Here is a 17539-nt window from a genome sequence, read left to right on the forward strand (position 1 = left end):
GAGCTTTTGAAGTGGGTTTCTCTTTGGGGCTCTTTAGTTTGCAGAAAATTAAGTTACCAATAGTAATCAATTTTTTTTTTTTTGTCCTAATTTGCTCGAAATACGGCCTATGCACACATATCTCAACATCCATCTCTGCTCAGGACTAAAGGAAAAGCCCATGCTGAGTGCATTTTTGTACTGCAGAGATAACAAGGCTCTGCATTATACAGTGGGAAAAGTCAGAAGAAACGTTTCTATTGGGATTAATGGCGAGGACGAGCCCAGAGAACAGTCCACAGGTAAAAGCATCTCAGCATCTCCACCTCCCACAAAACCAGGCTCGCTCCTCCCTCGTTACATTTTGAAGGGGCACCAGCGACTCTGGAGTGCAGAAACAAGACAACCAACAGAAAGTGGAAAGCTGAGTTCATTAGGAACTCACTTCCAGTGTCAGTAATGGAGAAGAGGATGGCAGAGCTGAGCTGGGCTGCCACACACCTCTCACGTCCCTGCAGCCTCCAGCGCCCACACTGGTATGGCACAGAAACCCCACACTGGGCATGGGGACACCGAAGGCAGATGGGGGACAGCTGTCCCTGTCCTCCCCATCCCCACCTTGTGTCCATGCAGGGCTGGGGCACCAGGGCAGAGCCCAACAGGCAGAGGTGCCAATGTCCACACCGTGCCATGCTGCTCGTGTGGATTCGGTACAGGTGACCCCTTCACAATCCAGCAGCCACACAGCACAGCCCTGGTGCCACAGGACCTTCAGCGCTCAATCTCAAAATCCTTCCTGAGCTAACACACGCAATTGTTCACTTCAAAAACAGAACCATTTGGAAAAGCAGCTTTTAACAGACTTCCACAGCACTGTGCAGCTCTTGCTGCTCCACCTGGGATGCTCAGGCAGGGAAACACAGGACCCATGGCCACCCACAGCACTGCACAAGGTGGGACCACCACTCTGGAATACAGCAGACCCAAGGGCCAGTGTAACAGCTTGCAGGCTTTACAGACAGGAACGAAAGTAAAATGGAAGAAAAGGATTTTAGTTGGCACCAACCTGACAAGATAGTGTCTAATGAAGGGTGAGAGTAAAAAAGGGAACAGAAACCGAGGGCAGAGAGAAAAATCTGTCAGAGGAAGTGCGATGCCAGAAACTGCTCCAGGACCCCATGGCTGGATGCCAACTCAAAGCCTCCAAAAAAAAAATAAGGCTACAGAGCCCCTAAAACCTTCCTGATTAAAATATCTGTGCAGGCTGAGGTTTGTCAAGTCATACTTGTATTTGCTGTGCCTGCTCCACCACTCTCACCCAGAGGTCTCAACTTGGAGTACTCCTCTGGAGAGGAGACCCAAGGCATCAGTAACTTTGGCAAGGAGAGACGTGCATCCCCTACAGCATTTGTGTAACTCAGAGAGTGTTTGAAGAGCTCTGCAGTACCAAGCCTCAGCACTGTTAATTGCATATACCATACCCAAGATCATCAACGTTGTCACCCATGTGGTACATTACTGTATGGTCAATCTCCCTAATTATTCTTGAGTTATTTTTTCCAGTAGATCTACAAAATTATCAGCATAAATCTCAAAACATTTACCAGTCAACAAACTCAGCACAACAGACATAAGCTTGGCCCTGACAAATAAAAAGACTAAGGAAAATGTATTTATTTGTAGCAAATGTCCTTTCCTATAACCATCAAATAGATTAGAACTGCACTTCTTTCCTCGCACTGCACGCTGGGATCCAGGCATTTAACTAGCACACACTACAGTGCTGGATTAATCATAAATAGAATATATTTTTAAGTGCATTAATTATGTAACAGATGCTTCCAGGATTCCAATGGAGGTAATTTTTAAAATCCCAGTGTACAGTTTTATGAATCTGTGCCGTTTCAAGGTTGTTTTTAATTTGCACTCAATACTACACTTATTTAAAACCAAGAGGTAATCAACCACTGCCTAATTTTTAAATTTTTTTTTTCAGTTCAGGCTGGAAGACATACCCTACACTGCTGCTGTTGGGACACCAGTTGACAACAGAGGTTCCTCCCATTTCTTTGCCATGATGATGGGTCTGAATAACAAGCTGTGTGAATGCAAGAATTCTTCACTTGCCTTCTATTAATTTCTCCTCCTCAGACTCCTTTCTGCCATTCAGAAGTCTTGGTCTCCTCCTGCACATTCCCACTCACGTAGCAGATGTGATTCAGTGCACACAGCACACTTGGAGGCCCTGACAGGGACAGTGGGGCACAGACAGGATGCTCAGGGTTTCCAAGCAGCCCTTTATTTATTGATGGAGTACCATGAACAGTTGGACTCAACGATCTTAGAGGTCTTTTCCAGCTTTAATGATCCAAATTCTATGAAATAACTCTCGTTGCTTTGAAAAATGGAATTAAATTGAGCTCACTTAGAAACAGATTCTGCCATACTAGAGAAAAATGGGGTTTACCTTACTTACCTTGATAATAACAGAAATGGCATATCCAGCTCCTGGCTACAGCACTGTGGTGACAGGGACAGGGACCTGAGTGGGACAATAGAGATCTCAGCAGGCTTTGGATGGCTGCACTGGAGCACCCTGGGGCACAAGCACCACAGCCTCCATGTGTTGGATGAGAAGTTTGCTTTCCTTTCCATCTTTGCACATCTCACAACTCTTGGATCCAAGTCACACATCTCCTCACAGAGCTTCATCTCTGCATCTGTCTGCGACGCTTAATTTGTCATGACTTGGAGGGGCATTTTTCCAGGCACTCACTGCATGTGCAGCCTGGGAAGTGGCAGAGCCCATTCCCTGATAACACTGGCTTGGGCTCCCCCTGCAACAAACCCTCCCTCTGGTCCAGGAGGTGAGGGGAAAATACAGGAGCACACAGAGAAATTAAGGTTCCAATCAGATGTGGAGTTAACACATAAGAATGAGCAGTGAATAACCCTAATGCAAGGTGAGGGTTATTTAGGAGCATACAGTAATTGCACATGCAAAATATGGAACCTCAGCACATGGTGAAGAGAAAGGGTAAGGACAGGAAGGGTTCAGGACCACAGCTCTGCTCACCTGCACATCAGCTGCCCCCAGGGATATCCACACCTCAGGTAGGGCACAAACCAAGCAGGAACAAAGGGTGGGTAACAAGAATTTTATTCCTACTAAATATTTTATCCTGCCTGCCTTTCCAAAAATAAAGGTAATAATTAAAATTGAGGGCTAACACTTTGCTGCCTCACTTCACAGACCGCATACTCCAATTCCTCAACACAGCAATGCAAAACCAGGCAGTGAACAGGCTGAAGTCAGCTGCAGAAGGCAAATGACACTTGTGCAACACCAGGGAGGCCCCAGGGCAGGCAGCTGGGTGCTGGGCTGGGTCTCACTTCCCTGGAGGCCACAGTGTGCCTCCACCAGTGCCCAAGGACCCCAGTGACAGTGAAAGCCCCGTGGGCTCAGCCCTGGCCAGGGGGCACCCAGCCTCTCCTCACACCCCTGAGGACTCTACCTTGCTCCAGCCTCCTCCTGAATTATCCATTGGCTCTGATGGGGAATGGAGAATGCTCAGCTCACCCCATCACCAGAGTCACACAGCAAGGCATGGGGGCAGTCAGGGACACCCTGCAGTGCTGCTCTGTGGAGCCAACCCCTCCCAAAACACTCTGCTGATCCCCCTGCATCGGAGCATAGGGACAGCAAGGGAAGGGAAGCTCTCAGGGACAAGAAGGTGCCTCCACATGAGGAGGGAGACCAGCCCTGAGCACACAGCAGGGTAGAGGGACCAGGTCCCTGCCAAACTGCAGCACGCCCTTGCTCCCGTAATCCCTGTGGCACGGGAATGCCAGCACCAGGCCAGGTTATCACAAGGTGATAAGGCCCGTGGGCTGTACCTGCTTGGCATGGCTGGAGCAAGGCTCCCTCGGGGCTCCCCCACTTTCACTTCCTATTAATGTGCACCTGCACCCATATCAAAAGCAGGAAAAGCATAAACTGTATTCAAAGCTTTACTCAAACCCCCACTGGAAGGCTGAGTTGATGCCAGTGCACGCCAACACCTGGGCTCACAAGCAGCCATGCTGGTGACACTGCCTGTGGCTGTCCCTGCACCGGAGCCACCACGGCCACCCACAGTCCCCAGACACCCCCGTGCCACACACACCCAGCACACCCATCCTGCACAGCACCCAGTGAGCACAGGGCATGGGACACACCTTTTTTGGGGTCAACCTGTTCCTGAGGTCTGGCCACCTCTTTCCTTATCAGCTTGGCTCTCTAACTCCACAGGCGCATGGCAGGCTGGCACAGCTTTAACTGAGTTTTATGTGCAGCTGCATTTGCTTATCACATAGATAAGTTATTATAAAAACAAGAAGAAACAGCAGCAGCCAGTAACCTGGGTATCTCAGTGCCCTCATCACAAATTCCCAGCCTCTGGACCAGCTCATCATCCACAGCTCACAGGGAAGAAGGAAAACCAAAGAATACATGATGCCAGGATATGCACAGTAACAACTTCAGTACCTGGCACTAAGGGAGCAGCATCACATTTACAATTAGGGGAAACCCACACTTGGCAGCTTTGGCAGGGTGGTCCCACCAGCAGGCACTGCTGGGAGCATGCCCCAGGGCAGCTGGGCATGGAAGGATGCTCTGCCCAGACTGAGAAGAGCACATCCAGACACAAAGCCTCTGGCAGAGGTCTCACATCACAGCAAACACTATCAAGTGGCCAAGGGGGTGGCCCTGACCCTTCAGACCCTCCTCTGATCTCCAGAACCCAATGAGGATGTTCAACTGGCAGAAAACATCTTTTCCCTGCTTAAGCTAGTTTTCCACTGATCCAGCTTCCTGTGCAGTCTCACCTCTGGTCAGCTGAAGCACAGGGGATGCAATGGGAAGCACACTGAGGGACAAGCTGAGATATCTGAATCTACTTAACTGCAAAGTGAACCAAGCCCTCACTCTCTACGGCACCGAGCACGCTGTCAAATAGTCAAATTGAAAGTAGCTTTCATCTGAGCAAAAACAAAGGAGGCAAAGGCTTTGCAAGGAAACAATTCTCACTTGACGCATGTCATGGAGTTGTGAGCGCGCCTGAGTCACGGCACACGTGTGGACCATTGTGAGATGTGTCCTCCTCCTCAATCTGCAGAGAGCACCACCAGGCAGAGGTTGAAACATGCGGAGGTGATTCAACACCGAGGAACAGAAACACTGAGACGTGCTGTTCCTAACACAGGGGCTGTACCTGACACCGCTTTTATTTACTCAGAAAAGTTTTCTGCCCTGTATGACCTTCCCCTGCCAACTTACCCACGTGTTAAGCAGAATCTCCATCCCACCCTGGATGGCTCACTACAATCCAACAAATACTTCCAGTACAGGCAGACTTTTTTTTTTCTTTCGGGCCTATGAAAAATATAAGTTGAAACCTTGAATATTATTTGTTACCTGACAAAGCATTATACTTTCTTTGTGCTTATGGCATCAACCAGGAAAGAAAAACCCACAAAGAAATGGAAGGGGAAAAAAATCTTCCTACCAGAATGTAAATATTTGTGCATAGCAAGAACAAAGTATTGCCATGAAGCTTTCAATAAAGGATAACTGCAGGCCAAATTTTACCAGCAGATACAGGCACATAACTCCAGCTAAAGTTACTCAGAGCTGCCCAAGTTTCTGAGAGGCCAACTCAAGCAAACAGTGTTCATCTCCAGAAGGACTGTGAGTTCAGGAGCTGAGGCCACATTCCCTGCTCTTTTGAGAGAGGCAGACGAGATCTGTTTCATATCAGTGAAGAACTTCAGAGATGAGTCAAACCTGCAGGATTTGCTGCAATACTCGCTGCAAAAGAGGATGTGAGAACTGGCAAGTACGCTGTGTTTACTCACTGTGCCATCTAATTCTGGAAACTCGAGCTGAGATTCAGCGATCGAGCACGACTCCAAGGGGTGGTGGGAAGATCCTGGCCCTGTTACAAAGCCACTCGCTGGGCTAAACTGGTGGCATCTGCTCAAACAGGGCCATGGGCTGACCCAGACAGAGGTTCTGCAGCTGGCAAGAGGAGCCTCCCCAGGGCAGAGGCTGCACCACATCTGCCTCCAGCCCAGGGACAAGCGCACACAAGGAGCAGAGATGCTCTAAAAATCACGCACTGCTTCAGTTAATGACACAGATTTACTCTGGGTGTTAGCCTGTTTTGCTAAAAAAAGCCAAGCAGATTTTTTTTCCTTTTTTCCTGGTGCAAACTGTCCTTTATAGAGACTATTAATATCCCTCTTCCTTCAGTTTAAGCTCTACTTCTCTTCCTTGTTCTCCCACTGACTTAAAAGATAAGTTGCAAAACGAGATCTAATTTATCTCTATCTTTTGTCCTCATCCCTTCCCTCCTGTTACTGCCTGGACAGGCAGATTGCTCTGTAGGGAATCACTGCATGGAGCACACAGTTTATATTTGCTGCAACATTCACATTTTTAAGCAGAAAATGAAAGATTTTACCTAGTTTATACTAAACAGAACGCCTTTGGTTCTGGCCTCATGTAATTAATTCTGCACAAAGTAGTAACTTAGATAAAACACCTTGCTATAAGCAGCCACCTCAAACTGCTGTGAATATTCCTCAATATCAGACACCAGTGAAGGCAACAGCAGTGGATGGTGGCTGCCAGGAGGTTATGCTGAAACAAATGCATTTTTATTTTTCCCTTTAAATTACAAAAGATTATCATTTTACTCGGCAATGCCCCTTATTAAATTGAAACTCTCCACATCAGAATTAAACACATCCTATCTACTCAAAATGAAGTGTATTATTTATCAGTAATATTTAATGACAAAAACCTGATAACTTTTCCCGATTATACCACTGATTTCCTCCAGTCATGCATCATTGGCTCTGCTGGTCATTAGCATTATCACAGTGCATAAACTCTGGCTTAGGCAGCAAGTTTGATAACAGAGCCAGACACCTATAGCTACCATTTTTCAGTTTGTTCAGATTTACTAGTTTACCTCTCTATGAGCGTGCCTCTATCTAATGGCATCGATTAAAATCCCTAAAAATCCTAGACAGTAAATTTCCATTTCCACGCAACACGCTTCTGCACACTCAGAATCCCTCAGTAAATATAAAGCACTTGCTGAAAAATCAGATTTCCCCTTCAACTGGCTGACGACCCTCTTCCTGAAAGACTATACTCCAGCCAATCTGAAAAATAAATAGGAAATATTTAGCCTTCTCTGACTGTTTAATGCCAGGAATACACTGGATAGGCTTAAGATATTTTAGTTTAATTCACAGGCAATGCTCCATTTTAACTTCTATGAAATAGTATTTTTGAATGCTGCAGATACTGGTTTTATAGAAGTGAAGAAAAAAAATCAGAACAGATAACATGGTACAAAATCAACTAAAATGTACCAAGATGGGTTTCTTCCATTCTCAGTTAAATCCTGTAAATAAAATGATGGATTAGAAAGGTTTCCTGAGCAAGACCATCATTCCTCACACTACTGGACTTCAGAAAACTTCAATAGGTAAAGCCAGAGAAAAACTTTAAAACACTTGTACAAACAATAATTTTGCTGCATACTTCTGACATTCCTCTTTCAAAGCCTTTTAGGTATCAAGTAATTTATCACTGAAAAATACATTTGCTCTTTTCCAAACCTACAATTCAGGAGCTTTACAAACTTTAAAATATATTTTCTGAACACACATACACAGGCATATCATTAAAAACTAACAAAAACAAATTTATTACAAGCTATTTCAGAGCCACCTTCTCCCAGTACTCATTTAATTCCATGACAGCAGGATAGGGCCCTTGACAACTCTCTGATTAAAATTAATTACTAAAGCTGTTAAGACATTATTACTATTGCAAAACTTACTGTGAAAAATCTCTCATCTAAATCTGCTAATGCAGGTACAGGCCATGATGTTCTGCACAAACATCCAGAGAGATTCTTATATGTTACACACATGAATATTCTAAGACTTTATTATTTAGCCAAACTGATTTTCTTTTAATATTTTTTTTTTTAACTCAGTCCATCCAAGTGAGCTCCCATTATTCCAACAGGGGAATTTAGAGCCTAGGCCACATAACTTAAGCTACATCTGCCTGTGTTATGGAAATACGACTATTTATGAAATTCACCCGAGGGGGAGGAATAATTTACAGTGCACTGATCAACAGTTTGCATGGTACTGTCTGAAGGAGCCCTGTTTGAGAAGGAGAGCTGTTATAAAAGCAGAAAGTATCAATACTAACACAATTGGTGCCACTGGGTTATGCTATTTGCCGGCCAGAATCCATCTCTTGCACAGAAAATTTCAGTTTGGGTGTAGTTTCAGTATCACTAACTGCAGTATTAGAGGTTGGGACCATTATACAAGAACCAGCAGCGATTTGATGAGGCTAATCCCAAATTCTGTGATTTGCTGAGGGAAAAATTGGATCGGACCCTGGCAGCGAGCTTGGGAGCACGGGATGCAGGAGCGCTCACACAGCCCCCTGCTCCTCTCCTCCAGGGGCTTCAATCTGATCCTTCAAAAATGGAACAGTGAAAAATACTGTCCCAAAAATACTGTCATTGTTCTCCTCTGCCCGCCTGCTGCTCTACCTGCACCTGCATCATCCCCAAAACACACTTCCCTAACTGAGAACAAGCAAATGTCAAAACCCTGGGCAGTCACATCCTCCCCTGGACCAAGCCAAACCCAGCTTCAATGTGCTCCAAACCCAGTGTCTGAAGCCACACCATGATGCCCCACAGCCCCCTGCACTGCACTGCTTTTAAGGGGATTTCTACCACAGGAGGATTTACAAGAGTGATTTTAATGGAATTTTTCTTTCCAGCGCAAGTATAAAACGTGGGAACGGGCTGGACGAGCTTCCCGAGCAGCTAACAGAGATTTGTCATGAGGTTCATGGAAGACAGAGTTCATGACTCACTGTCAGTGAGCTCACTATTACAACATAAAAACTATTATTAAAAATAAAAATGCAAGTACCAAAAGGAACACTTGAAGAAGGTTTTAACTTCTTAATCCTAAACACAATACCCTTGAAATGAGGTTCGCAGCAGGCCCACTGGAAAAAAATCCATAAAAGACAATGTTGCTATCAAAAATCTATTGGAACAGCACATTTTAGTTGAAAACCTCCCTCCCTATTTCTGCTCCCTTGGTATTCCCAGAAGTTCCTTAGGAAGAGGTGTCTCACTCAAGCTCATCTCCCAGCTTTCCAGCAGCAGAAAAACATACACTTCACATTCACTGTGCAACACCAGAAGATGCTTTTTAAAACTGACATGGGTTCCTAAAGAAATATCAGTTAATTACTTAATCCTCCTTAATGGAATGATCAACATCCTTTCAGCAAACAAGGCTGTGGTGATTTAACATTTTACTGCACTGGGAGAATTTACCCCGCTCCTCTCCCGTCTGCTGCGACCGCTGGTTTCTTTAGAATCAGTTCCATTTATTCACTTCTGCAGAGCAGCCCCTGCACCCAGGCAAGGAAAAAAACCAATAGACAAAAATCTGCCTCGGTGTTATTCTGCCAAGGCCTGACCTCCAGACTGACAGAAAGGCAGGTGGCCTGGACACCCAGGAAATCAAGGTACGAGGCAGCACAGAGCAACAAGCCCCAGCGTGAGCCTGGAACAACTTCATCACCATCCCAGGAGCACCACTTCAAAAGGAGCTGGGGAGGGACGTTTGAATCCCAGCTCAGACAGCTCCTGAATCCCTGAGAACCCCGTGGCTGTCGTTCTGGCAAGAACAAAAGTCCTTTCAGGGCTCCACTGCTCGCTGCAACCAGACCCAGGCTCAGACAGAATTCTGCAGGCAAGTGTTGTGCAAGAAAGGGAATTCAGCATCGATTTTTGTGATCAGATGTTTAGTGGCTGCTCTGAACACTCCAGCAATCCCCCCTCACCATTTTATCTTCCTTTATCACAAGCTTTTTAATAGAGACATGACATTCTGCTTACTGCTGGGCTCTCTCTATTTATCTCTCTCTTAACAACGCTTTGGCATCATCGGCTCCGCTATCTAAATCAGCAATAGTGCATGTCCGGTCACATAAAACCAGAGAGGGCTTCCCGAGATGCCTTGGGAACTCTGACTACTCCGGTTTACTGATGTGTTAATATGCCCCATCCACTAATTAATGAACAAACAGCTTAGCCAGGGAGCTGGGGGAGGGACACCAACACGAAGACCGTGGAGAGCCCAAGGAAAGACACTTGACCCTAATTGTTAGCAACAAGATGACAAGACTGATCGGGAAGTACAGCTAAAACTCAGATCCAACATGAAAGGAAATGTCTGGCGAAGAGGGGAAAACTAACGATGCCATTGGAGGCTGCAGCCAACCTGCCGCACTGTGCCACCTTCTGTCGGGCTGTCAGCACTCAGTGCCCAGCACCTGGCCCGGGCTCCTCAGCACCACGCTCCCATCACATCCCTCTCTCCATGCCCAAATCCTCATCCTCCTCCTGTGACCCTGCAGCTCCAGGGTGTACACTCCAGCCAGGAAAAACTGGAGTTTGTCCCAACCCATGACGGGGTGGTGAGAAAGCGCAGCTCACGCTGCACCTTCCCAGCAAAACCACCTGCAGAATTCCAGCCAGTGGGTTTTAAGAAGGGCCAAAGTCTGGCTGAAGTTTCAGACAGGCCCAGTTTTACCTGGGGCAAAACATTCTTCATCTTAAAAACAGCCTGGACCACATACCACAGCAGATATGCCTGTAGATGCACCAGCAAGAGGGTGCTGTGCCCTGTGTGCACTTTGGGAAACACATCCATATAGAGTTCAAACCCTTGGAAAAAAGGTTGCAAACTCTTTCTACCTGAAAAATCAATTCAACTGAGAGTCAGAACAGTGCAGGAGATACTGCAGCACCATGCTCTGGGACACAAACCCAGGAGAAAGTTGATTCACAGATGGCACGTCCAGCGCCGACACACCGCACACTGCAGAGCCCCAGTTTTCAGTGCCAGTTTCTTAATTTCAGTGCCCATTTTTTAAATTCAGTGCCTCTGAATTAAACTAACTTAGTGAGGAAACAGGTTCTCCTAATAAAAACACACCAGCGAAAAGCACTGTACAGACAGCACCATTAGCAGTAAACAATACACGGGAGAATCATCCCAATAAAACATTCTGGGTATTTCTTTGTGTTGCTTTCTGAGACCATTGCAACTGGATGGGAAACTGGAAGGGAAAAAAGTCCACAATTATTTTCAGAATAGCACTCCCAGAAACACTGTAGCCTATCAGATCTATGTAAATATTTTACGATATGGGTTCCATTTCAGTAGATCTGTCAAGATATTTACAGGGCTTGACAGTATTTCTGCCTTTAATTAAATTTTCACACACATACTTTAATGTAATTTAAATAGATTATTAGTTGTCAGAATATAGTATAAATTTTGTTTACGATTTAGTTACTTTAAGTACTCACATTGAGGAAACTCATTTAACCCCCTGACTGAGGAGCATTAAGAGTTGAGATGAGACTTCTAAAGAGCTTCTACTGCCCTTTGCACTCTTGCAATAATCTTAAATTACTACAACTTAATTGCAATTTCAAGGCACTAAAATGGAGATGCTTTAAAAACAGCACCAGGAGGGTCAATGAGAGGAGAAAAATTATTTAGTCCTCCTCAGGTGCCTCTTAGGGAGAAACTGATTTTGCCCATGCTCTTCTCTTTGCCCATTTTCCATAGAATCCCGTCTTCATTTGCAGAATGACGCGGAACAAAAAGTCATCAAGATTATTCTGGATACTTGCCACATCCAAACAGCCATTAGACATAAGCCTGCTCACTTGCTTGCATGGAAGAGACCCGTGCCAGGAGAACAGAAAGACAAAACCCTAGAGCACATTTGCAGAGAAGGCTGCACACGAACAGAGCCAGCAGCTTCTCTGACTTGGGAGCTCCAGTGCTGGAGTAAGGAAAAAGAGCACGTGTTAAACCAGTCCAGAAATCCCAACCAACAAATAAATGATCTCCGCAAAACAGCACAACCGATTCCTCTACAGCACAAAATAAATCTTTTTAACCTAAAGGACTACAGCGATCCCACAATTAAGTTTCTCCTCTAAGGACTGCATGGTTTATTCCATGCTGGTTTTTCCCCCCCCTCTCTCTACGCTGGCATCACCTTGTTACCTGCAGGAGCTGCAATTCCCAGCACAGCGAGCTGCGGGGATCGAACCGCGCAGCGAGCAGGCTGCGAGCAGCGCTTCTGTCAGCGCAAAACCAACCACTTCTAGCAACCACGAGATCTTCTCCGTCTCTTCTTGCAACGAGACACTTCACAAGGCTCTGGCCAACAGACAAACAATCAGACTCACGATTTGAACACCGCTGCGCCTCAGCACGGCCGGCGCAGACGCGCATCCTCGGTGGCACGACGTTAAGGGCTCCCAGCCTGGCCATACCTTTCGAAGCTCTGGAATAAAGTTTGCTTGCCAGGACCTCTAAGAACGGTCTCAAAGACGCTGCTGATCTCTAGTGCACAGCGTCTCTGAATTCCACCTAGCAAATGCTTTCTGGCTTCTCCTGCATATCACATCTCTGCCGAAGCGCTCGCCGGGTGTGAAAACACGCTACTATACGTGGAGGGAGGGGGAGAAAAAGTTTCAGTGATACCAGTTAGTGGCACAGACCAAAAGCCAAAGGCAGCGACATCAGCAGAAGCCCCAGTTGATGCCAGCACACTCTGGATCAGGCCCAGGGTGGCCGACTGCACCCTCAGCTCATCCCTGGGGACACAGAGACCACGCCATGCCCACGAGCCATGTTCAGAGCAGGGTGCCACCGTGTCCCCATGCTGCTGACCACCCCCTGGGCATCCCCTCCAGCCACCAGCCCCTTCCCACCTGCTTCCCCAGCAGAGGCTCGCAGGGAAAAGCTCTGACAGCAAGGCTCATCTGAGGAATAATTAAAATGCACTATTTAATTCAGCTTAAATACGGACAGCAAACAAAACCCTCGTGCACCCGAGCCCTGCAGAGCCTGATCCCGCTCCCCCTGCAGTGGGAACCCCCGGGAAAGCTCCCTCCCAGGCACCCTGTCCCTGCACACACGATGCTGGATGTGCTGGGAAGGGCAGGAGAGGCCTGAACAAACGCTGCAACTCCAAAAGACACCCAGCTACCTGCAAAAACCACACCGAGCCTTCTTCAGCCCTGGCTCAGCTGCATAAAAATATTTCAGCTCAGTGCCTTGAAGTTGCAATTAAATTGTAGTAATTTAAGATTATCACAAGAGCAAAGGGCAGCAGCAGCTCTTCAGCAGACTCCTCTCACCACTTAATGCTCCTCAGTCTTGGGGTTAAATGAGCTTCTTTAGTATAAGTACCTTAAAGCAAGTGAATCGTAAACAAAATTTATACTATTTTCTGACAGCATATAATCTATTTAAATTTATTAAAGCTTCTTGGAGAAAATTTAAGATGACAGAAGTATCATTATGCCCCATAAATAACCGGACAGCCTTGCTGAAATAACTGTATTTTACATACAAATCCTACATATGTGTGCACATATGTTATTTCATTTGATACACAAATACATGCTCAACGGATATTTCACAAAAGGAACTGTGTTATCCAGTTCAATCTCTCAATATAAATGACCACAAGAGGTACGAATACTAAACACTAGGTACATTCCATAGATTTACCTTTTTACTATCAGCCTTTTTCGTAATTTTTACAGTGCTATGAAACAGGAGTAATTCAGGAGCTACAAATGCTTACAGTGTATCACATCAAGGATGATAATGCGAATTTTAGCTCTGAAAAAAGGTGATCCGCTCCATGAGAAACGCACACTGCGGCGTATGCTGCACGGTAATGTCCGATGCACAATTCCCTGCTCAACTTCCCTGCTCCTTCTCCTACCAGGGCAAAACCCAGCTGTGTTACGGTTACTGGTGGAACTGATTTAAGCAGAAAATGTTTATAGATGTTAAAAAACATTACACATTACGCAAAATGGCTTAATAGCATACATGTGCATGTTTAATGCACATAGTTTTTATTGTCTAATTAAAATATATACCATAAAAAAATCTTTACAGGCTTTAGAGTAAGTTATGCAGGACAGTTATGAAACCTTACCTTACAGAAAGTATAAAGTAGTTATTGTGAGATCTGCACTGCTAATTAAAAAAATGCTTATGCAAAAAGATTTAGGATTTCTTAATTCTTCAGCAGATGTGCACTTGGTCTGCCTCCTGATTAATACACATTAGGGTAACAGCCTCTTACTTGGATTTTTTTAAAAATTGATATTTCCATTGTTTTAGAATACTTTAAAGGAAAGAAAGTGACACATATTTAAAGTTTGAGTTCAAGTGTTTGAATACAAACATGAAACTGTCACACAACAAAACTAACCTCATTCCCCTGGTTCATTTCAATTAGTACCTAAATCCTAACTGTTTATTGAAGTAAAATCAAGTGCCTATTAATACTCTTTACTCATATTTCCATGAAAAACTACACAGTAACAGTCTCTGTGATACAGCCATGAAGACACATTACACACAGTCTTACAAAAATCCCCGTGTATCAAAACCAAGGTCCATCCTGACTGCTTGGCAACATGTTTGAAGGAAAGATATTACAAGTTTTCCAAACTCTAGGAACGCAGTCATCCAATATACAGTGCTTAATCAGAACCAAACTCCTCTATTATACACCAACACAGAACTTACACACAGAGAGAAAAAAACCAAATCCTCGTTTCCTTACAATTCAGCGATCCAGAAATAAAAGCTGAATTCCACAGAACTTTTAGGTTTTTCTGCATTGCACTAATTTAATGCCTTCTTCTCTGCTGCTCTAGACAGCGTAAACATAATCAAATCCTAAGCCCCTCTTAAAGTGTAAAAATGCACTTCTAACCATCATCACTTTAAAAAAAACAAACAAACCCCAAACCCCAGCCCATGCACAAAAAACTAACTTTGCAATCAAAATCGTAAGCAACAGAAAGCCTTGTTTGAAATACTAGTTATTTTTTCTCAGAGTTATCCTTTGGTTTCACAACAAAGATCAGCATTTGTAATGGTCCATTTCTGCATAAGTGAACATATAGCCTTGCTGCCTGATCGAATAGTCCAGAGCTTTCAGTGAGGCAGCTCCTGACAACAGCCCAGCAGCAGCTTTGTTTGATCTCTCCTGCCTTCCTTAATCTGGGTTGTCAAGGTTCACTTGTTGGAGGCTGTTTACTTTACTTTTTCCAGAAAAAAAAAAAAAAAGTGATTTTTTTTTTCCTGTCTCTCATACAATGACTAATCCAAAGACTAAGGGGGAAGAATGCTGCCAATGCAAGATGTTAAAGCTACAATACCTTTTTGCAATGAGATTTTAGCCGACACCTTTTGAATGGTAACTAGTGGAGAGCTTCCTCCCCCAGTGCCCTGGTCCATTCAATATGGTTGGGAGATAGTTCAAACAAAATGTGCAGGGGAAAAGCTTCAGAGGAGAGAAGTTGAAAGGAGTAGCCCCAATTTCCCTGTCTTCCCCCAAATCTAGTTGCCGAGATGCACGGTACCTCCTTGCCCACACTCGCTTCTCTGGGAACTTGAGTTATTTCAGGCTCTCTCAAACTTACAAAACATAAGAGCTTCTCAGCAGTAACAAAAACTGTAAAAATAATATTAAACCGAGCAAAATGCATGTTTTCCAAAATATTAAAGTAAACTGTGGATTACCAGCACAGGCAAAAAAGTTTCTTCGATGACACGCTTGCAACTTTGTCTAATTAAGCAGCTGTCACTAGTGACATCAACATTTGGTCAAATCAGGTAAAATCCAAGTTTAGAAAAACTGTATAGAAAGCAAACACAGTTTAGAGAACTGTTTTAATATTTAGAACCATCCAGCACCCCAGAAATCAGCAGGCTATACAGTGTAGACGACACGCTACGAGCAGTACACATCCATTACTCACTCCGAGAACAGTTACTAAAAATGAAACCTTAAACTTCTGAGCACAGAAGTTGGGCTCCAGCTTCTCTACAGAAGCGGCTCGGAGAGCGCTCGCAGGCGGCAGATGCCTCGGGTAGGGACGGGAGGGCTGCGCGCTGCCGCCGCTGCCGGGCTTAGAGGGAACCGGGGGGAAAAGGACGGGGAAAAAGGAAAAAAACAAAAAAAGTAATCTCGCTCCGCTTGGCTCACTCAAAGCAAAAACACGCAATTAAAATCATTACAGCGAAGTGGCAGCAGAAGAGTCGCTGAAAGCGCGGCGCTCCGCAGCCCGCCCGGCGATGCTCTCCGCGCCGGGGCCGCGCGGTCATTAATAGTGACCGGGCGGTGCGGAGGGGGCTGCGCTGCGCCCCGCGGGGCCCTGCCCGCGCAGCTGCCCGCGCCCCGCTCGCTGGGCTGGTTTGGGTTTTTGTTATTTTTTTTCTTTTTTTTTTTTTTTTTCCAGGAAAGAAAGGAACCCACAAACCGGCGGGGCGGGGGTGGGGAGGAGGGAGGCGCGGACACGCCGCTCGGCCGCCGGCAGCGCGCACCCCTCCGCTGCCCGGGGACGCGGCCGCGCAGCGCGGGCCGGCAGGTGCGCGGGGCGGCCCTACTTACCGGGCACCGGCGGCGGCTCCGCGGCGCGCAGCGAGCCGCGGCTCCGTCCCGAGGCTCCGCACCGCGGGGCTGCGCGGGAGGGGGACGTGCGCACACACACGCGCGTGAAGGATGCGCGGTCCGCACCCGCGCAGTGAGAAGTTGCGCCGGGCTGAGCCGGGGAGGCGCGGGTGTTTATTCAAACACTTCGTTTCAAAAAAAAAAAAAAAAAGAAAAGAAATGGGGGGGATGGGCGCAACGCGTCCCAGGGACCCGCGGTGGGGGCGGATGCGCTGCGCGGAGCTCCGCGCCTGCGGAAGGGGCTGCGCGGGCGTAAAGCCGCAACAGGTGCTCGGGGAAGGGGGAACGGGCAGCCGGCACAGCGCGGGGGGGGGGGGGGGGGGGGGGGGCGCGGCCCCACCGCAACTTCTTGCCCCGAGTGCAGAAGTTGGGGCGTACGCGCCCGTTGCGCGGCGGCGCGGAGGGACCCGGCGGAAAACACGCGGAAAGCGCGAGCGGGGATGGGAGGGGGGCGGGACGCGCCGCATCCCACCACGGCGGGGAGTGCGCGCAGCGCGGGGCGGGGGGGAAGTTTCCAAAGTGGGCGGGGAGGGGGTGCGGACGGCCCCGCAGCCCGGGGAGGGGGCTCCGCATCCGCGCACCGCCGCCCCACATCCCCCCACCCTCCCGGTACCGCGGCGGCGGTCGGGGAGGGGCGGCCGGGCACGTGGGGCCGGCGGGGGGAAAAGTGCAACAGCCCCGGAGGAGCGGGGAAAGTGTCGGGGGGCGCCGGACTCACCCGCAGGACTCGGCCCTGCCGCTGCCCAGCACGGCGCGGCCGCGGCGCGGGCGGGCGGCGGCGCGGAGCGGCGCGGGGCTGCCTCCGTCCCGTCCCTCCCTCCCGTCCCTCCGGCACGCCGAGCCCGGGCGGCGCGGCGGCGTGCTCCGCCG

The 17539-nt window shown here is 47.3% G+C and overlaps 1 protein-coding gene across 4 annotated transcripts in view; it reads right to left on the reverse strand.

The window, feature by feature from the left end:
- The window catches only part of FOXP1 (forkhead box P1), a 375365-nt gene extending 358628 nt beyond the window's left edge, over positions 1-16737 (reverse strand). For 2 of the 4 annotated variants that reach the window (XM_036390836.2, XM_036390831.2), the window contains exon 1: positions 16610-16737. The gene's annotated coding sequence lies outside the window, so the exon portion shown is untranslated. The remainder of the gene's footprint in view (positions 1-16609) is intronic. The other 2 variants (XM_036390832.2, XM_036390828.2) reach the window with 1 other exon arrangement.
- Between the last annotated feature and the right edge of the window lie 802 nt (positions 16738-17539).

Source organism: Molothrus ater, chromosome 11, assembly GCF_012460135.2.
Source record: "Molothrus ater isolate BHLD 08-10-18 breed brown headed cowbird chromosome 11, BPBGC_Mater_1.1, whole genome shotgun sequence".
Classification (NCBI taxonomy): Eukaryota; Metazoa; Chordata; class Aves; order Passeriformes; family Icteridae; genus Molothrus; species Molothrus ater.